Source organism: Lissotriton helveticus, chromosome 6 (genome assembly GCF_964261635.1).
Source record: "Lissotriton helveticus chromosome 6, aLisHel1.1, whole genome shotgun sequence".
NCBI lineage: Eukaryota > Metazoa > Chordata > Amphibia > Caudata > Salamandridae > Lissotriton > Lissotriton helveticus.
Window position 1 is genome coordinate 1,990,005,761 of NC_136067.1, and position 23,421 is coordinate 1,990,029,181.

Consider the following 23,421-nt stretch of genomic DNA (forward strand, 5'->3'; position numbering starts at 1 on the left):
TACAATTTGAAGAGGAACGAAGAGTCCAAGTACATCAACGACTACAACCCGGTGATTTTGTCCATGTGGAATGCTAACATGGATATACAGTTTGTGGCTGATAACTGTATGGCTGTGGCTCGGTATGTGACGTCTTACATCACCAAAAAAGAGAAGACAGAATTGAAGGATATGTGGGAGGACATTTCCCATGAAAAGAGCCTCAGCAAGAAGTTGTACAGTTTCAGTCTGAAGATGTTGTCGCATCGAGAAATCGGAGCGTACGAATGTTCTGACCGGTTGTCTTCAGCAAGTCTCTATGCCAAGTCCAGGAGTATCGTTTGGGCGAGTCTTGGTCTTGCTGCAACGCGTAATCGAGTTCTCAAACCTGTGTGGGAAATTGAGTATTTGGCGGAAAAGGAGCCAAACAGTACCGACATTTTGAAGACAAACATGTTGGATACATATTATCCAAATCGAAGCAGTCACCTCGAGAATGTTTGTCTGTATGAGGTTCTGCAAAATTACATATTCAAGAGGAACATCAAAGAAGATACTGAGAAAGGAGTGTATGCTGTAATAGGAAGTGAGGGATGTCTGGTCAAGCAAAGAAAATGCCACTTGGTAAACCATCGAAAATTGAGTGGCGAATCTCCTGAAAAAAAGGAGTTTTTCTATTTAGCACTTTTGCAACTTTTCAAGCCTTGGCGTGCAGAAGAGGAACTGCTTGGAGATTTCCTCTGTTACGAAGACTCTTTCAATGCCGCCAAGGAGACCATAGAATGTCCTGCTTTTCCCAAATATGTAGAAATGTTGAATGCGGAAATTGAGCAGGAAGCAACGATTGCAGCCGAGATTGCCAGAGACAGTTCTCAGGACAGTCAGAGTTCTGCTTCATTGAGTCAGGATCCACTAGGAGGACCTGTTATCGAAAATGAAGCTGCCACTGCTATGAATGAAGTGGAAAGAGCCATGGCACATGCTCAAGAGGATGCGGTTAACTTAGAAGAGTTGGAAAGACAACTCAACGTTGAGCAGAGGAAAATATATGACGAAGTTACCATGCAAATTGATCATGGATTAAGTCATGATAAGAAAGAGTGCTCATGTACGTCGTTGAAGCCTGTCCGACTGTACGTGAGTGGAGAAGCGGGAACTGGAAAAAGTTTCCTCATTAAAGCAATTTCATGCTATTTGCAGGAAAGGACAGAGTCATCGCTGTCTTGTGTTGTCACTGCTCCAACTGGACTGGCAGCACATAATATTAAAAGGATTACTTTACATCGTTTACTGATGCTGCCAGTGGAGCATGACAACAAATTACAATATCACAAGCTATCTGGAGATGCTTGTTTTGAAGTTTCAAGAATCTTGAGGAAAATGAAACTTCTTATCATTGACGAAGTAAGCATGGTTTCCAATGTCATGCTTGCCTTTGTGCATTTGAGGATGCAAGAAGTTCTCAAAACAGAGTATGATGTGCTATTTGGTGGCAAACACATCATTGTTTTCGGAGATCTTCTGCAGCTGACACCAGTGAAAGGGCAACCTGTGTTCAAAATGCTCACGCATGAAGATACCAGGAAGTGCCTAGGCAGCATTGGCAACGTCAATATATGGTTAAACTTCAATTATGCTGAACTGCATGAAAATATGCGTCAGGCGAAGGATGAAGTTTACAAGACTATTCTACAAGATGTTAGAATTGGAAAAGTGACCGAGCATGGGAAAGAAGCTTTACATGCACGATTACTGTCAAATTTATATCCAGAACAAGATGTTGTGCCTGAGAATATTTTTCAGAAAATTACTGAGAAGAAATCTGGAATATGTTTGATGCCAACTCTTGCAGAATGTGCCAAATTTAACAACAAAATGTTGCATTTAGAAAAGCAAGAGATTGTGAAACTGGAAGCTATTGATAGAGTAGAGCATATGGGATCAACAATTATTTTGTCTGAGAATCTGAAAACAAAATTGGATTCATTAGAGAAGAGTATATCTAAAACTGCAGGTTTTGAAAAGACTCTGAATGTGTGCTTGAACTGCCGTATAATTTTAAGAAGGAATTTACATGTTGAAAGAGGTCTGGTAAATGGATCAATGGGTAATGTTGTTGATTTTGTAAAATACAGAAATAGAGATGGAATTGAATTTTTAAAAATTAAATTTGATGGCATTGAGGAAGTACAGCTAATTGCTTGTTGTTCTGCTAGATTTTTGCTTGTAAAAGACTTATATGTCCGCCGTAAGCAGTTTCCTGTTTGCTTGGCATATGCGGTGACAATCCATAAATCGCAAGGTTTAAGTGTAGACAGTGCATTGGTGAATATTGGCAGTTCTGTGTTCAAGGAGGGTATGGCATATGTGGCATTGTCACGAGTTAGAACTTTATCGGGATTGTACTTGATTGAGTGTGATGTCACAAACATTTGTGCAGATCTAGATTGTGTTAAGGAATACAATAGGTTAAGAAGAGAGTATGCGCCACATTTGCCTCAGTATCCTTTGTTTGAGAAACGTGTGGTAGGCCGGAAACGAAGAAATGAGAACAATACTGGGGAGGTTGTAGCAAAAAGACAAAAAGTCAATGAACCTAAAATTACAAGCAGAAACAAAAAGGATTCTGTTGAAGATGTTGTTGGTTTTCAGTTTGAAAACAGTTCTGGTGTCAACTGCTATGCTAATGTAGTGATTAATGTTTTGTTTTCTCTAAAAAATGTAAAAGAAGAGATTGTGGTCAATTCTGATCAAAGATTTTGCAGTTTGTTAAATTCTGTGTTAGAGAAATGTACCACTGATAGAAGAAACATAGAAAGTGTGTCTGAAATTCGAAATCTGTTAGACAGATGTTCAGGCCAAACACAATTCTCTCAAAATATTCAGCAAGATTGTCAGGAGTTTTTAATGTATATGCTTGATGTATTACATGCTGAAGGTGTAGATGTAGATCAGCTGTTTGGGCTTTCTTATCAATGGCAGCATGACTGCGAGAACTGTATGGTATCAAGTACTACTAGTGTAGACTCAGAAAGATTTATATATTTAACTTTGCCAGACAGTAAATCAGTCTCCTTTAATAAGCTAGTAAAAGCAGCTGATCACAACATGGAGTGTAGCCAATGTAAATCTGAAATGATGTCCACATTATTTATACGAACATATGGCCAGTACGTCATTTTAATGTTCCAACGATGTAGGCCTGATGGAACAAAATTGACAACTTTAATAAAAAAATTTGTAGCTTCGCAGTTGTCAATATCAGGAAGGACTTTTGTAACTGCAGCAATTATATATCATGACGGCCCTTCAATAACATCAGGACATTACACAGCTTATTTAAAGTCTAGAAATGGCTGGTCATTCTGCAATGATTCTGTTTTAATTTTCAAAAAAAAATTGCCGTATGACCTTAAAAACTCTTACCTGGTGTTTTTAAAACCAAAATTTTAGGGAAATAATCTTGGGATGTGCTCTGTGGAATTTCAAGAAGTTCTAATGGCTCCTACACAATTTGGCCTTGAGGATAAGTGTAGTTCAGAGACATAACTTCTAACCATAGGACTGGACGTCATGGAGATATATGTGCACTTTGAATGAGTTCAGAAAAACTGTTTCTTTTTATAAGCTAATTGAAGCAGCCAATCAAAACATGGAGTAGAGGGAATGTAAGTCTGCAATGCTGTCTACTGTTTTACATTGCTTTGTGATTAAAAGTGATGTAGAGAATTAAATAATTGTAGTAGTCATAGAGGTAGTGTAAGTCTGCTTCATAGTAAGCAGTATCAGTGTCATAGGAAATGTAGAACATGACTGAGCAAGAAGGGGAAGATATTACTATTCCAGGATTGTGAAAATGATCTTCAACATTTTAATTCTGAAAGTTGCGGAAATGCCAAATGACGGGATTGGCTTACAAGAAATCCAAGAGTTATAAATGGCTCTGACTAGATTTGGCCTTGTGGAAAATTGTGGTAGAGAGCAAGAAGTCATTTATTGCATGTAACGTGTTTTTAAAAACGATGGAGGTTTTCTTTCAGAAAGTGGCGGGCTGAAAGTAATAACAGCACAAAAGAGTGTAAGCTGTTCATAGGACATCCTTGGACGTCATGGAAAGTAAGTTAACTTTAAGGAGTTCTGAATTTTGATTTCTGATGTTGTATGGGTTTTTTAAACACAATCATTTTGATTGTGTTTTTTTTTCCCCGCTGTTACATGATGAATACCTTCAAGTCACTGTTTTTAGTGAATTTTGATACATTCTGAGAACAGCAAAAATAAACCATTTAACATGTATAATTAATTCTGTACTGTTTGCATTTATGATGTATATGTAGAACTGTGTAGAAGGCATGGAGAAGGTGAGGCTTCTGTAAGTGTCAAAGTTGTTGCATGCAGTGCTGCACTTCTGCGTATTCTTTCATATGCTAGACTACATCTGCACAATGAGATATCTAAGCAAAGGAAACACAAGTGATGTGATTGTGAAATGAGCAAAATAAATTGCACGTATTTCAATTACATCACCTGTGTTTCCTATCATTATGAATCACATTGTGCAGATCAAGTTTAGGTCTGTCCAGGGAAACATAGGAGGTTTCTACTTTGTTGAAGAGTGCAGTGGACATGACTCACTTCATTGGTAGACTTTCACAGATATTATCTCCTCTGTACACTTCAACAAGTGTAAATCTCATCTTGAACTCTGAGTAGGCCTCACCTCAAACAAACCTCTGGATAGGAGACATGTTATTGGCATCCTGAAGCGACACTTTTCTGAAACAAGAGCAATGCAAAAGATGCACCATGTTTTAAGATAGGCCTCACTTCATCTGTATCAAGATACTGTTAGTTTAAAATGTATATCTTTAGGACTGTATAGGGGACCTGGAGAAGCAGAAGCTTCTGTCAGTGTCAAAGTTGTTGAAAAACTATTTGTCCTTCAATCTTTTCCCTTGTATTTTGTAATTTTTAAATACATGTTTTAATATTTTTCAAATGTTGGTTCTCTCTTTCACAGATTGAAAGTATAAAAATAAAAAGTGAGTAATTTAACGGCAATTATAAGGTAAATAGTTGTACTCTTTTCGTTACATTTCTATCACATTCACCTACTATTAGATCCACTGCTTCACTTCTTTAACCCTCAGTTTCCTGCCTTTGCTACTTTCCTCATTCCTTTCTCTATTACCTACTTACTCAACTCCTTCCACTCTTTTTCTCAGTCCCTCTGTTCTCATAGTTCCTCAGTCTTGTTCACTCACTCCGTCTCTATTACTCTTAGTGTCTGTGAATTACTTTCCCGCCTTTTTTTTTTGACCGCTTCCCGGGAAGTGGCCCGGTTCGCAAACCAGCAGCGTTACGGGAGTCCACCATTTTGTGTTTCGGTCGAATCAAGATACAAGATGGAGGGCAAATAATGTTCAGAATGGGTAGAAGGGGGCACGGTAGATGTATCTTGACCCCCTTGGTTTTCTGAGGGTGGCTGAGGAGGACCATAGTTCTTCACTCTTGTTCACTCTCTCTGTTTCTATTAATGTCACTGTTTCTGACTGATCAAAAAAATTTTTTAAAAAAAAGAACAGTAACTATAAGGGAAGGAAACAGACAGTTATGTTAAAAGAAAGACAGCTATAGGGAGTAAACTAAGGATACTGTTACCCGCAATCCACTGCTGATGATGTTACTGACCATGTCATGAATGATGTAATATGTGACATCATCAGCAGTGGATTGTAGGTAACAGTATCTCTTGTTTACTCCCTAGAGCTGTCTTTCTTTTCACATAACTGTCTGTTTGCTTACCTTATACTTACTGTTCTTTTTTTTGGGGCGTCTCGGACAAACATTAACATGATTCTGAATAGCTCTCATAATCAAAATGATGCTACTTTCCCTGTAGCAGATGAAATCGCCGCAGTGCACGCACACTTGCTTCACGTGCCCAAACAACATTTGAATGTTTGGGATCATCTCCCTCGCCTCTGGTCCCGACACCTCTTGAACAACCGATCTTCTTGCCATTGGGAGGGGATTTTGTTGCTCATCACGTAGCTGGGCAGCACTATAATTATTTGGGTGCCACCTACTCATATGCCGATGCATAGTGTGATTGCCGTAACTGTATTTTTTTTCAGTTCCCCTTGACAATCTATCACCGCATATACGGCAAAACACGTAGCGTGCATTCACTTTTTTTTGCCCCTCAGGAAATCTATAGAATTGCCAAATGTAATTCTCTTTTCGATTGTACCTCCTGGGCTCCTCTGGCAAAAACCTTGGCTCTTCCTCCTCTTCCTCCTCTTCCTGTTCTTCCTCTTCTTGCAAAATTACTTCAGCAGGTGGTCCTCTCTTGTTTGGATTTGGTGGAGGTGGTGGGTTAGAACCAGCTGAAGCTACTAATGAAGCCATGTCAAAGTGTAAATAAAGGGTCTTTCTCTCACCAAGATGAAAGTCAGAGTGAGGAAAGAAGGAGGGGTTTTCATCATTTGGGAAAAGCAAAAGTTCTAAACCAATGAAAAGTGTTCATTTTAGATCACATGACCTAGTATTACATCATTAGGAAACCAAAAGTGAAATGAACCAATGAAAAGTGTTATTACCGAGTCACATGACCTGCTGTGTTTACGTTACGCGGTCGGCGCCGCGCCGCGGATCGCTTCCGGTTCGCGTTATTGCTGCGCTTCCGGGTACGCTAACGTAGCACGTCATATGACGTATCACGCGAGAACGCGAAACGTCATGCTGACGCGACGCGTCACGATGTTGTTTTCTAACGCGAGAGGTGCGCAAACGGAACGTTTACCGGTTCGCGGACCGGGTCGCGGCTCCGAATTGAGCTAACGGGAAGCTAACCGGTTCGCGTACCGGGAGCGAAACAATAAAAATAATTAAAAAAAAATTGTATTAAAAACATGTAAAAAATATTTTTCGATTTAAAGAAGAATACATTGTAAAGGTTTTGATATTTGTTATTAAAAAACCATTGAAATTCACTGAAAAAACCATAGGTTATAGACCATATATAGTTAGGAATTAGCATTTACAAAACCTTGAAAATTCACTGAAAAAACCATAGGTTAGAGACCATATATAGTTAGGGATTAGCATTTACAAAACCTTATTTTACTCACACAAAACCATTGAAATTCCATATATAGTTAGTTGTACTAACTATATATCGCGCACCCGCAATCCACTGCTGATCATGTCACATATTACATCATTCATGACATGGTCAGTGACATCACTGATGACATCACTGATGACATCTCAAATGACATCACTGATGACATCACTGATGACATCTCAATGACATGACTGATGACATCACTGATGACATCTCAAATGACATCACTGATGACATCACTGATGACATCTCATTTGACATTACTGATGACATCACTGATGACATCATTCATGTGATAATACGATGAACTTCTTCAGACTCTAAAATAACCTTAGATACACTCAGTGTAAACAGACACTCACAGACTGTCACTCATCCATGGAGTTACTCACACACCTACTCAGTCATGCAAAGAATCAATTACACCTCCATTTCCTCAACTATACAGTTATACATACCTTACTTATTCAAACATATACTAACACATATTTACTCTCTTTTACAATCCCTGATACAAGTTCACAATGATCAATACAGCCACTCACACATTCACGGACTCTTATGCACAGTTATTTATATATGTCAACTCTCACATGTACTGTGTTTTACATATGTTCTTACTTTGACATGTAGCACTCAGATATCCATTCACTCACCAATGCACTCAGTCAACCGCCCATACACCTGTTTCCACATGCACTTTTGAATCCATATATCTAGTGAATCAACTGCTTACACATCTATGCACAGAGTCATACACCTCCCAGCCACCCACACACACACTCAGTCTCCCATACAAATACTTGGGCAACCAATCAATAACCCATATACTTACTCATATAGCTACTGATCAACACATGCAGCAGTTTACAGAACAACAGACATAATGATGCACACATTAAGACAGTTTACTGACTAACCCATGCACTCAGTGACACACATTTAATCACTCACTCATACAGTCAGTCACACACCTACTAAATCCTTCATCCAGACACTTATACATCCACTCATTCTTCAATATGTAAGACATTTGAGATGTCATCAGTGATGTCATTTGAGATGTCATCAGTGATGTCATCAGTCATGTCATTGAGATGTCATCAGTGATGTCATCAGTGATGTCATTTGAGATGTCATCAGTGATGTCATCAGTGATGTCACTGACCATGTCATGAATGATGTAATATGTGACATGATCAGCAGTGGATTGCGGGTGCGCGATATATAGTTAGTACAACTAACTATATATGGAATTTCAATGGTTTTGTGTGAGTAAAATAAGGTTTTGTAAATGCTAATCCCTAACTATATATGGTCTCTAACCTATGGTTTTTTCAGTGAATATGTATATATGTATATACGTATATATATATATAAAGGAGAGAACTCTGGTTGGCTCTTGAGTTTAGGTGAAAAGCAGCTCCTGTTAGAGAATTCTAAACACCAGCGACACTCTAGATCTGCTCATCTGCAATGTCTGTTTTTCTATCAAAGTCTTTAAGCAGAGGATTAGCACAATGCCATGCCCGCCGAGATCGAAAATGACAAAGTCTTTTGCCATTTCTACAGGAAAGTCTTTAAGCATAGGACTAGCACAGTGCTGTGCTTGTCGAGCTGTAAAATGACAAAAGCCATTTATCACTCCAGGCACAATATTACAGCATTGAAGTAGTACAATACCAACTCAAGCCAACTCGTAAAAGCAATGGGGTCACTTTTACTCAATTCAGGTGGTTCAGAGTGTTTGGTGGAAGTGTAAGGATAGAGACTGGGCAAATGAAGGTATAACAGCCAAGTTTGCAGGTGCATAGAAGAGTGCATGCATAGTGTATGGGGGTTTGCAACAGTCTATACCCTAAGACCTACTTTGCTGCATGACTACTTGGGTAAAATAAAGTCCACATTTGTAAAGCGCACAATTACCCGAAAGGGTCTCTAGGCGCTGGGGGGCCGTCGGGAAGATTAAGCGAGCTATTGCCCAGAGTCACATGGTGCTGGGCTAACCTGCCGCCGGAGCCGGGGATCGAACCGTGGTCCCCAGATTCCAACGACAGTCGCCCTGGCCGCGGCGCCACACCTCAACTCATACTGACTGAATGATTACAGTTCTGCAAGGAGAGTGTCTGGCTGAGTTTATGACTGCTTCACTTTTAGCACAGTGCATAGATACACACATACTGCTGATGGCTCACTACAATACTGAAACAGCAGAGGCAGAGTGTTTGCTGGTAGTGAAAGGATACATACTGGGGAATTGAAGGTATAAAAGACAAGTTTGAAGGTGCATAGAAGACTGTAAGCATATTCTATGGGGGTTTGAAGCAGTGCATGGCCTAAGGCCTACTATGCTGCATGACTACTTAGGTACTGACTGAATGATTACAATTCTGCAAATAGAGTGCCCGGCTGAATTTATAACTTCTTCACTTTTAGCACAGTGCATAGATAAACACATAAGGCTGAATGGCTCACTACAATACTGAAAGAGCAGTGGCAGAGTGTTTGGTGGAAGTGGAAGGATACAGACTGGCCAATTGAAGGTATTTAAGAAAAGTTTGCAGGTACATGGAAGAGTGCATGCATAGGGGTTTGAAACAGTCCATGGCCTAAGGCCTACCTTGCTCCATGAGTAATTGGGTACTGACTGGATGATTACAGTTCTGCAAGGAGAGTGTCTGACTAAATTTACAACTGCTTCAGTATTAGCACAGTGAATAGATAAGGACATACTGCTGAATGGCTCAGTACAACACTGAAACAGCAGAGACAGACTGTTTTCTAGAAGTGTAAGGATACAGACTTGGGATATGAAGGAATAAAAGACAAGTTTGCAGGTGCACAGAAGACTGAAAGCATAGTCTATAGGGGTTTGAAGCAGTCCATGCCCTCGGGCCTACTTTGCTGTATGACTACTTGGGTACTGACTGAATGATTACAGGTCTGCAAGGAGAATATCTGGCTGAGACCTGGTATCCCTGCCTCCTTGCTCCTCCCCCCCACGACGCTGATGGCGGCAGGTAGCTAGCTGGCGTTCTGGCGTTTTCGCAGCTCCCCGCTCCTTCGTTAAGTGCAGCATGATTCGGGCTTTTTCAGTTCTTCACAGCAGCGGTGGCGGGTGAGCCCCTTCCAGCGGCAGCGACAAGCTCAGGGTTGGGCATTGCTGTGAGGCAAGGTGTTTTGAGCTCACAGTGGGAAGTGGAGTAGAGTGATAAAAACTCTAGTCAGTGCATGTGAAGTGCAAGCTAAGCCTCCTCCCTGCCTGAGCCCCGCTAACTTGCGGACCTGTTTACCTGTTAACCTGCGGACTCGCTCTCTGTTTTCTTTCCCCTGTTCCCTGCTGACAGATCGTAGCCTCTGCTTCTGCCACACTTTTTCCTCTCTGGCGGCGGAGGCGGCGGCAGGCTCAGGGTACGAGTACCGTGAGGCATTTTTCCCTGGCTAGAGGCTTTGCAGTCTCTGAACTTACAAGCATGAAGGGTGAAATACTTCTTATTTCAAATCCGCCGTATAAGCCCCAGAGAACTTGAGGAAGTCCAGGCTCCAGCAGATCAAGTAGAGGCATTTTTCCCCCTTCTGGCGGTTGGACTACAATATCTAGCATACTCTGCTTCCCTCATTTGTCCTTGTGCTGCGAACGCTGAAGTGGCGAGGGGCTGGCAGCTCCTGTATTATGCAGTAGGGTTCACTGCCTCTGGGAAAATAATATGGCAAACTGCTTAATGCACGTAAGGCGAAAGCGCGCCGACAGCTGGCTAAGGAAGCAGACAATGCATCTAAGCTACAGGTTAAAGGCGAACGCAAAGAAGATGTCTCCTTCGAAAGCTCAGATGACTTTGAGGGATCTCTCACCGAACTGCCTATTCAAATCAGCCTAGGAGAAGAGACAGGAAAGGCGAATACCGGCTTGGAGGGCTCTCAATTCACCCAATCTGCTCAAGAAGGTTTAAACGAAGTGAGGGGAAGAGGTGTGGCGCCGCGGCTAGGGCAACTGACTCCGGAATCTGGGGATCACGGTTCGATCCCTGGCACCGGCGGCAGATTATCCCAGCACCATGTGACTCTGGGCAATAGCTTGCTTAATCTTCCCGACGGCCCCCATCGCCTAGAGACCCTTATGGGTGATTGTGCGCTTTACAAATGTGGATTATTATTATTATTATTATAAAGGTTAACGCACTAAAGGGTCCCAAGCAATTCCCTTTGTTTGAGAAAAAACCAAGCAAGCATTTCATTAGCAGTCCTGTTCAACCAGCTGGTTTCTCTGCATCAAGTCATCCTTCAGACACGCTAGCTTGGGCCCAGCATTAAGTGCGACGGTTAACACTATTTCCATACCCGCTACGACTTCACCTCAAGTGAAAAAACCACCGGTATCTTCAGCACAAGGAGGAGATGATTTGGGGAAGCCTGTAATGTCACAAGATGACCTCCGATCAGCGTGCCTTGCTGACCCATTTAGCCCCATCTTAGATTTGAACACTGAGACTGTGGGGGAAATCCAAATGTCAGTGAAGGATATGTTGAATTTAATTCTAGACGAGGTGTGGGAGATGAAAAGGTTTCAAAAAGCAGAATTGGCCTCAATCCATCAGCGATTACAAAAGATTGAGGATTTAGTCTCTACCTTCCCAGTTCGTCTTCAAGAAGCTGAGAGTCGAATCTCAAACTTGGAGGACTAGATCACCGAGGCTAAAAAAGATGTTAAACTAATCACCAAGACCAAAGGGCGCTGGAAACAAAATTGGATGTTCCGGAAAATTATAAAAGAAGATCAAACCTTCTAATAGTGGGGGTTCCGGAAGGAATAGAGGGGTCCAACACGGTGCAGTGGGTTACTTCTTTTATAAAACAGAAAGTGCTTCCAGAATATGAGGGGGATTTAACAATTACTAGAGCACATCATGTACCCGCTCAGCCTTTCCCCAACCCCACGCTTCCTCGCATCATTTTGTTAAATTTTTCAGACATCCGCATAAAAGAAACTATTCTTTCTAAGGCCATCCAGCAAAGACAATTTGCAGTGAACGAGACAGTTAAATGCCGAATCTTTTCTGACATGTCCGCCGTTGCTGCACGCAGAAGGAAGGAGTTTGTGAAAATCCTTCATTTATTCAAGGCTAAGGGTGCCCAAGCGATGATTGCCCAGCAGTCCAAGCTGAAAGGGTTGGTTAAGGGCAAATTGTATATGTTATCAGATGTAGAGGAAGCACAGGATTTGCTTAAGGAAATTTCATATGGTCAGAAGGGCTAGAAATCGCAAGGTTAATTATTTATGATTTTGAATATCGGTATTAAGTTTAAGAATTGCCTTTGAAAGTTTGGGGGGTAACGGGGTGGTGAGGGGCAAGGGGTCCTGGGGGTTAAGGGGTGTAATAACAGGACACCCCAATGTTAGGGAGTAGGGCTCTGTAGCCGGCGTGGTGGAGGGGAGATAGGCCACAGGATGGGGGCGTGGGTGGGGTCGGGTTCATGGGTAGGGGGGTGAAAAAAGAAAAGAAAAAATAAAGTCCTTGGTGTTATTTTGTTTTACTATCTTATCGACAGGCTTCTGGCTGTACGTAAAAATGAAAAAAAAAGAGGGTTGGAAGGACAGAAAATGTACAAATGTGGTTCAATTTTGAATGTCTAGTAGGGAGTGTTTGAAAATAATCTCTTTCAACGTTAATGGCTTAAACAATAAGAAGAAAATGCGGGCAATAGAAATGTGGATCAAGTCAGAAAACACCTCTGTAATACTTCTACAGGAGACACACATTTCCTCTTCGAAAATCGAAGAGTTTTTAATGTTCAAAACATGGGCTTCGTATTGAGACTTCTCTTTGTTTACTGAATCTCAGCGAGGAGTCGTGATATTCCTAAATAAGAATATACATGCTGAAATTATTCAAACAGAAGAGGGCAGTTCAGGACGTTGGTGCTGGGCTACATGTAAAATTAAAAACAGACAGAGACCCATTACGTTTGTCAGCTTTTACGCACCCGTACGAGATATCTCCAGAGTCTATGAAGATCTGTTTCAATCCTTACTGATGGTGATATCGTTATCGGAGGCGACTTTAATATCCTTATGAATTTAAAGTTGGACTCAACTACCCAATCGAGAAAGCAGTTAAAACCCAAATCATTCAAAACTATTCTTAACTGTAAAATAACACTCGATCTCTGTGATCCCTGGCGTACATAAAATCCATTAAAAAAAAGAATATACTTGTTGGTCAGGGAGATTTAAGTCATCCTCTCGGATTGACTTTTTTCTCATCTCTAGACAACTCAATTTGCGTCACCAGAGGACTGTGCATAATGCGTTCTCTGACCATGCAATGTTAGTCATTGAATTTGTTTTAGAGAACATTTTTGGAACTCCTAAACGTTAGGTGTTTAATAAAACATATTTGAATGATGAGACTTTTGCATCATTAAAATCAGAGATTAGAGACTTTGTTTCTCGTAATATTGAAACAGCTCCACTTAATATCGTCTGGGATGCTTTGAAGCATTTATCCGAGGTATAGTTATAGGGAAGGATGCAGCCGTTTTGACCGCCGCTAGATCCATCAAAAACTCACTGGAACAAAGAATCCAGGCTTTAAGCGACTTAAGGCAGCAGAACCCCTCCAGCAGTATTCAAAAACAATTAAACGAAGCAAAACGGGAACTTAGTTCCAACTTATATGCTCAAAGCGAAGAGATATTCCGTACTCAATCTCAAAAAATATATGAAGAGTGCAACTTTACGGGGAAATTTTTAGCCTGGCAGGTTAGAGAACAAGCTGCTACAAATTTGATCCGAGGTTTAAAGTGCCCAGTGACTTATGTCAATACAGCCGATTCGGCTGAGATAGGGAGGATAATGCTTACCCTGTATAATAATATTTACAGTCAGAAACATAAAATAGATCAGCAAAAGTTAATTGATTTCTTAGGAAAATATGCACTGCCTTCTCTCTCCCAGGTTGAACGACTGGAAATGACGAGTCCATTTTCCCTCGAAGAAATAGAGTTGGTAGTGAAAGACCTTCCGAATGGCAAGGCCTGTGGCCCAGATGGGCTGCCCGCCAAGTTTTTTAAAGTCTTTTTTTGTGCCTTTTCCGATATTTTTTTGCAATTATTAAATTCTATGCTGGAAGGAGGTCCAATCCCAGACTCCTTCCAGGAAGGAACAGTGGTAAGCTTTTTGAAGAAGGGGAAAGAAGCCAAAGATCGAAATTCATACCGACCCATAACTTTATTAAATTCTGATTACAAAATCGCCACCAAACTACTTTCAATTCGGTTTAACCAAATATCAATATATTTATCCATCCTGATCAAAATGGCTTCATTGCAGGTAGGCAATTGATAACGCATACCCATTATTCGACCGAAGCTTTATATTACTTTGAGACACGGGGGATTCCAGCATTAATTTTGTTATTAGATGCGGAAAAAACTTTTGATTTGGTGGTTTGGGAGACACTTTTTAATATTTTGCAGTATTTTGGTATCCCTGATAAAATTATAAAGTTGATTTGGAATCTTTATACTGGTGCTAAAGCCAATGTTATTATAAATACGGCTATGATTGGGTCAGTTTTAGTTAAGCGGGGCACGAGGCAAGGCTGCCCACTATCACCTGTACTTTTTGCGTTTTTTATTGAGCCTTTAGCAGTTGCAATTCGGAACTGCGTGGATATTCTCTCTCCCGTCCCTTAAAGGCCCAGATTAAGCTAAACGCGGGTGATATTATGTTGCTAACCAAACCCGAATCACAATCACAAGTACGGGTACTTCAGCTTTTCGAAGAATTTGAGGCTTTGGGGGGATACCGGATCAATGAAAAGAAAACGGAAATCTTGGTATGTGGAGGCAGAGATCCAGAATTGCATCCAGACATATGCAGCTGTATTAATATTAAACCAAAAAGATGCCTTGGGGTTTTCTTTTCAGCTTCATTCAAAGACTTATATAGTCTTAACTTTGATCCCCTTGTTCAAAAAATGTGTATAATGTTCACACGGTGGAACCCATTGCCTTGGCCGGGTCGCTTTGTTAAAAATGTCCGTTCTTCCTTTATTCAATTTTTTGTTCTCTACTATCCCTTGTTTTTTGTCAGGTGCTTTTTTTTCTAAAGTTGAATCTCTGTTCTCGGCTTTTGTCTGGGCAAAAAAAACACCCCGAATTGCAATAGGCACCCTCTATGAGGAATTGGATCAGGGATTACTATAATGCTTACTTTGCGCAGTATCTGTCAAAATTTAAAAACAAAACTCTAGATCAAAACTTGTTTATTAATTTCTTTTTTGATCTAATTTGCCTCAAAATTCAGATACCCTGTAGGTACTCAAATCTCCCAAATTAGTACGTTATAAGACACTGGTATGGTTTTTTTAAGAAACGCACTGCTATGCTTAAAAGATATTCTCTTCCCCTCTTTAATTATACAACTTTGCTGTCTAACATATTTCCGTTTTTAGGGATTAAAGTAGGGTCAGAGATAGTCGAAAATTGGGTCAAGGCAGGATTCATTAAAGTAACCGATTTCTTAAAAAATGGACTGTGAATAACTCCAAAAGAGATGGAGCGTTTAGTCCATGGGAATTTTTTGTTGGCCTGGTCTCATATTATAATTTATAAAATTTGGGGGCAATTAGATCCCGTACAGTTTAATCTGTCATCCCCACTGACCAATGACCTTTTCGTGAATGAAGGGTTAAGGACACCCGGGGATTGGAAACGATGCTTCGCTCAGAGTAGGGTGGTGGAATTAAGCCTTTAAGCAATTAAAAAATGGCAGGAACAAGAGAATCATGTATTATCCTTGAATACCTGGAGGACTAATATTACATTTAATTTTAGCACATTGAGGGGTGCCAATTGGTGTAGAATGTTATTTTTTGGCAAATGGATATTGTACCGTATACCTGCTGCTATTTCCAAAATGTATATAAGCCATTCACCGAATTGTTTCAGATGTTTAAAACACGCTCCGGCCAACTGATCCCATGTAATGGTCCACTACACTAAGATCAGGGTATTCTGGGATGATATTTTTGTTTTCTTACAAACTTAATATCAGATTATAATTTTCTTAAATGTAAAATTGATGCTGTATGGTTTTGATCCCGATCTCAAGCTTTCTGACCCGTTGGCCAAATTAGTGTATATTGCGATGGCAGTGGCTAGATCTTTGTTACTACAGAATTGGCAGTCGGAACAGACTCCATCCCTGCCGGAATGGTTACAGAAAATGCGGAGAGTCAGGAAAAGCGAGCTAAGTTATGCTCTAGGGGTAGGGGAGGTAAGGAAATTTGATAAAATTTGGGGCTTTTACCTTGATTAACTTGTATATAGGATATCAGGATGAAAATCAAACTGTAATTTATGATTGTATTTGCCGGCTGGATATGTTATATTATGTATTTTGTTTTCTGTATTATTAATTTGCAATAACACTAAAGGACTTCAATAAAAAACTTAAAAAAAGAGAATGTCCAGCTCAATTTATAACTGCTTCACTTTTAGTACAGTGCATAGATAAACACATACTGCTGAAAGGCTCACTACAATACTGAAACAACAGTGGCAGAGTGTTTGGTAGAAGTGTAAGGATACAAACTGGGCAATTGAAGGTATACAAGACAAATTTGCAGGTTTATAGAAGAGTGCATGCATAGTGCAAAGTGGTTTGAAACAGTCCATGGCCTATTGCCTACTTTGCTCCATGAGTACTTGGGTACTGACTGGATGATTACAGTTCAGCAATGAGAGTGTCTGACTGATTTTATAAACGCTTCAGTATTAGCACAGTGCATAGATAAGGACATACTGCTGAATGGCTCACTATAACACTGAAACAGCAGAGACAGACTGTTTGCTAGAAGTGTAAGGATAAAGACTGGGGAATTGAAGGTATAAAAGACAAATTTGCAAGCGCATAGAAGGCTGCAAGCATAGTCTACAGGGGTTTGAAGCAGTCCATGCCCTCATGCCTACTTTGCTGCATGACTACTTGGGTACTGACTGAATGATTACAGTTCTTCAAGGAGAATGTTTGGCTGAATTTATAACTGCTTCACTTTTAGTACAGTGCACAGATAAACACATACTGCTGAAAGGCTCACTACAATACTGAAACAACAGTGGCAGGGTGTTTGGGGGAAATGTAAGGATACAGACTGGGTACTTGAAGGTATAAAAGACAAGTTTGCAGGTGCATAGAAGAGTGCATGCATAGTGCAAATGAGTTTGAAGCAGTCCATGCCCTCATGCCTACTTTGCTGCATGACTACTTGGGTACTGACTGAATGATTACAGTTCTTCAAGGAGAATGTTTGGCTGAATTTATAACTGCTTCACTTTTAGTACAGTGCATAGATAAACATATACTGCTGAATGGCTCACTACAATATTGAAAGAGCAGTGGCAGAGTGTTTGGTGGAAGTGGAAGGATACAGACTGGGTAATTGAAGGTATAAAACGCAAGTATGCAGGTGCATAAAAGAGTGTATGCATAGTATATAGGGGTTTGAAGAAGTCCATGCCCTAAGGCCTACTATGCTGCATGACTACTTGGGTACTGACTAAATAATTACAGTTCTGCAAGGAGAGTGTCTAGCTGAATTTATAACTGCTTCACTTTTAGCACAGAGCATAGATAAACACTTACTGCTGAATGGCTCACTACAATACTGAAAGATCATTGGCAGAGTGTTTGGTGGAAGTGTAAGGATACAGACTGGGCAATTGAAGGTATAAAACGCAAGTATGCAGGTGCTTAGAAGAGTGCATGCATAGTATATAGGGTTTTGAAGAAGTCCATGCCCTAAGACCTACTTTCCTGCATGACTACTTGGGTACTGACTGAATGATTATAGTTTTGCAAGGAGAGTGCCTGGCTGGATTTATAACTGCTTCACTTTTAGCACAGTGCATAGATAAACACATACTGCTGAATGGCTCAATACAATACTGAAACAGCAGTGGTAGAGTGTTTGGTGGAAGTGTAAGGATACAGACTGCGGAATTGAAGGTATAACAGACAGGTTTGTAGGTGCAAAGAAGAGTGCATGCATAGTATATAGGGTTTTGAAGAAGTCCATGCCCTAAGACCTACTTTCCTGCATGACTACTTGGGTACTGACTGAATGATTACAGTTCTGCAAGGAGAGTGTCTGGGTGAATTTATAAACTGCTTCACTTTAGCACAGTGCATACATAAGCACATACTGCTGAATGGCTCACTACAATACTGAAAGAGCAGTGCCAGAGTGTTTGGTGGGAGTGTAAGGATACAGCCTGGGCTATTGAAGGTATAAAAGACACGTTTGCAGGTGCAGAGAAGAGTGCATGCATAGTGTATAGGGATCTGAAACAGTCCATGCCCTGAGACCTTCTTTGCTGCATGACTAGTTGGATACTGACTGAATGATTACAGTTTTGCTGTTGTAAATTGGCAGCAATGGGTTAGCATTAGCAGAGGCCATCTTGTATTTAGAAGTTATCTTATCCGCTTTGTGAAAGCCATTTTGTATTTCTAGCAACCATTTTGTTTGACATGTGCTCTGTCCTCCCTCAGTGTTAACTGCTCTTGAAATCTGCCTAGAGACAAACTATATTCAGCATCTTCCACTTCGCACATGCCCAGCGGGGCCTAGCTAGTAGAATGCACCTGCTTCTCTTGTATAACTGTCAGGCTGTTTTTGCTGCTGTATGGAGAAGTAACTCTCCTCCCACTTTGTTGAGCAAGTATATCTTGTATGCCCAACTTAGTCATTTTGCATGCTTACATGAGCCAGGACTGCCCCTTGCATTTATGCTTACTATGTAACCCTAAACATATAAAAAGCCCCAGTTTTCTGTACTCCTTAGACTGCCTCATTCAGTTGCTAAGGCTTCTGTGTGACGTAGACTCACGTCATTTGAGGTTAATAAATATGATCTTTTATATTTCAGCTTCAGTGCCAATTTCTTCTTTGTGAGTTTAAAAGGACCAAGTATCAGTGAAACCCCTGAGAAGTGGATTTTGTTTTACAGTTTGGCGCTCCAACGTGGACCTCATCAGAAGTGGCTATCTGTGGGAGTGATCTTGTCAGGAGACAGAAATTTACTGAGCAGGACAGGACAGGATTCTGCTAAGGAGGTACTCTGTGCACGGATATTCAGGGGATTCTCTGTCTCTGCAGCCCAGTATGTTTCTGATCTTTCTGATTTTGATCCTCCACATGATGTCACCCATGACTGAGAACCTTTTTTGCCTGAGTATTTTAAAGAGACCCTTATGTCATTCAGAACTTGGCAGTTAGAATTTGGACAACCGTTTGTTTGTTAAGCGCTGTTTTACAGTACTTGTTGTAAGTTTGAAGCCTTGGATTTGTAAGGTAGTTTTAGAAACACTTACTGTGGCATTTTTGATATGTATTTGCCAAATATTGAGTTAGTCCTATGAATATGTAAATGTATGTGTTGCAATACATATAGGCAGGTAATTAGGAGATTTTTCTCTACTTCTAAGAATATTTGAACGGTTCAACGTACGAAGAGTACTTTAAGAGATACTTTGATTATAATACTGCATATTTTTTGGAGGGACCATAGTGAGATGTGAATTCAATTATCCGGCTGACTTGAGGGAATATCTAAATAGGTTTAGGTATAAAAACATATTTCTTCCTTGGGGATTCTGTATCCACAGGGAATTAAAATATGACAAAATATAAACAAGGATCCTTTTTCTGTGCAATGTTATGAATGGAGATATGCAGAGTGATTTTTGGTGTTCTGGCAGCCAAAGCTAGTAAATTGAGTGTATTTTGGCTTCTTGGAAATAAAACTGTTTGTTGGGCTGTTTTTGTTTTGAAATACTATTGAGAAGCGCTTCTTGTAAATATGACTTACAACAAGTATTTACAAATGGTTTGGTTTAAGTACAGTCTGTGGGCTGTCCTTTGTTTTTGTCTTAAATGTTGATCTGTGGGTTAAATTTGTGTTTAAATGTCTATGTGGTTTGTGGTTTTTGTGGTCTTCTGTAAGTAAATAGCGTTTGAGCTATTTACGAAATAATATCTATTAAGCGCGCTGGACTATGTGTCCTGAGTGTTTGAACCCTTCTGTATAGGTCTAAATAAGCTCAAAGTGTGTGTTTGTGGTTTTCCTTGTTGTCAGGGTTTTGCAAATCGCATCCACCTATGTTCCCAAATCTGGGAATTGTGCGAGGACAATAGTGAAGCCATGTCGGGTTAATGTTTGGTACCCGTGTATTACTAAATAGGTTCCTTTCAGTACTATGTAAATAGGTTCAGGTAATAGTGAGTGTTCTGTCCCTCCCAAGATGGCCGCCGCTGTGGCCATAGAAGCAACCTGGAAGTTAGTATGTGAGGGCTAGTTGATATGCGCCTCGCGCTGCTTTCAAACTGCGCACTTCAACTGTTCGGGTTTCTGAGGTAGCAGCTAGTGTTCGAAGCTCCGTGTCTACATTCACGACAGGAGTTATCAGAGTTAGTTTAGTAATCCCTTTGAGTCCGCTCGATGTTGCTACTCGCTGAGAGAGTGGAATATCCTTGAAAGTCACATTTAAGTTTAGTAGTCAATAGTTGTTATTAGTCCCTGAAGGAAGGATCTTCCGTCGGCTGCAGTGACTGAGTCTACGGTCCTCTTCATCCGCTGTCGTCGTGGGAGCCGGTTTCGTTTCACTGAAGTTCGACAGGATATCTCAGCGGAAGGCTCCACGGACTCCATTGACTTCTTGTGGAGAGTTGTGAGAGGAACAGTAAGCCAGCGGCTTTTCCCTCCCCCTTTTGCCAGCAAACAAGATACTGAGTAACTATTCCCTTCTTGCGCTTTTCCTGTTTTCTCCTTTCCCCCTTCTCTCCTCCCTTGTACCCTTTTGCGCGCAGAAGACAACTCAGTAGTGAGAATCCTACGAGCCACATGTTTGCATCAAGACTCTAACAGAACCCCAGTTGGGGCTAGTACAGAGAGCTTACAGGTAATTAGTGGAAGTATTAGTTAAGTAGGCCATAAATCATTGGCAAGGTCCCACAGTAATGTTAGTTTCTATCTCACAGGCATGAAGCTCCCTGAATGTTACTACACATCCTCATGAAGAGTAGCAATACCTTTGGGAACCACTGGTAGGATAAGATTTGATTATTTCATAGAGTGAGAATATTGGTAGGTGGTTGTTGTTGTTTATTATTTTCCCCCTCATTCTGTGTATTAGGCACCCACAGTGACCAACGCCAAGGTCAAGACTGAGCTACCATATCGGTGAAGGTGCCAGAAGTTCTCAAGGTGTCTCTTCTCTGTCCACTTCCCCTTTTCCCTTCTGCTAGTGGATTTGCCCTTGAGGCGAAGACACTGGTGGGAGGGTGATTGGGTCAAGCATCGTACTGCCTCTGCGAAGTAATTGCAGCCTTATGACAGATTGAAGTGCCCAAGTATTCACTTCGCCCGGGCAGTATGGCTGAGGGCTTAAACCTAAAGGATCTGGGAGACATTTTAGTGGGAATCCAGAGAGAGATAGGAGCTGTAAGGGAGGAAAATAAAAGTTTAAAATTAGAACTAGAGGCTTCTCGACAAGAAAATCGAGTTTTGGCTCAGAAGATGGATGGTTTAGTTATGGGAAATCCAGTTCAGGTTCCTTCCACGTCTAACACCAGTACCGCAAGTTCAGATCCTAAGTCAGTTGCTCAGGTTATCCACTCCGTCTCTCCTTTAATTCCTCTAGCAGCTCCCGAGCGGTTTTCTGGGGATCCACAAAAGGCACAACTCTTTTTAACTCAATGTTCTCTGCACTTTATGTGCCGCTCAACCCTTTTTCCCGATGCTCAATCTAGAGTAGCATTTATTTTATCCTATCTCAGTGGAGATGCTGCCAATTGGGCGATGCCTTTGGTGAGTGAAGATGACCCAATCCTTTGTGATTTCGCTAAATTTAAATCTGAGTTCCTCAGAATTTTTGACAGGAGGAGGATTTCTCAGGCCACTGATAAAGAGTTGCTGGAATTGCGGCAGGGTTCTAAAGATTTGATCTCATACCTGACGCAATTTAACAAGTTAATAGTGGAAACCAACTGGCCAGAGGAGAAACGGGCAGCTTTATTTTATCGAGGCCTAAGAGATGAGATCAAGGACACATTGGCACAAGTTCCGAATCGGCCTACTGAGTTGTCAGCGTTGGTGGATTTAGTTTTGGAATTGGATTTTCGCAACTCTGAGCGGAAGGGAGAGAAGAGGAAAGATTGGAAACTTAACTTTCCCCGGTTTGATCGGGCTCGGACCGAGAAAGGTACCGGAGGGAGTAATGAGACAGAACCCATGCAAATTGGAGCAGTTCGAGGTCCATTAAGTAAAGAGGAGAAGGAACAGAGGCGTTTGAAGAAATTGTGTCTATACTGTGGAGCATCTGGCCACTTTGTGAAGGAATGCCTAAAGCGCCCAAAATTACCTTTTAAGGGAAACGAGGTGAGCCATCAGTAGGCGGAGTCGCTCTGATGGTGCAGGAGAAAAAGACGACTCCAGAATCTCATCTAATCCTTAATACCCTACAGTCGAGTATTCCGCATGTAATCCTTCACATGACATTAAAATTCCGTGAACAGCAGATTTCAGGAGTGGCTATTATGTTGGACTCTGGGGCCACAGGAAATTTTTGTGACATTAAGTATGCCCGAAGCATGGGAATTCAAGCCATTAAGAAGGAAAGACCAGAACCTGTCAGAGCCGTAGATGGAACAAATTTGTCGTCTGGGCCAATTGTCAGTCATACTGAAAGTTTGGAGCTGATTCAAGCGGATGGGCATAGAGAAGTGTTGCAATTCAATTTAATAGACGCCCCCCAGTTCCAATTGATCCTGGGGTTACCTTGGCTGGCTACACACAATCCGACAATTGACTGGGAGAATCAAACAGTCAGTATGCAGTCAAGCTTCTGTCTGGAATATTGTTATGGGCACCAAGAAAATTCAGTGGAGCCATCTCCCGCGTCTTTACTATCCTTTGGAGGTCAGTCAATTTGTGTAGTTGATTCTGGAGAAATTCCCCCGGAATATCAGGATTTGAAAATGGTTTTCAGTGAACAGGAAGCAGAGGTGTTACCACCACATCGTTCTTACGACTGTACTATTGATCTGGTTCCAGGAGCTGTACTTCCTTGCAGTCGGATATATGCCCTAACCGAAGCTGAGAACAACCACCTCAAGGAGTATCTTGACCGTTAACTAGCCAATGGGTTCATTAGACCTTCGCAGTCTCCGGTATCCTCGCCGCTCTTTTTCATCCCAAAGAAGCAAGAGGGAAGTCTGAGAACTTGTATCGATTACCGTGCTCTGAAC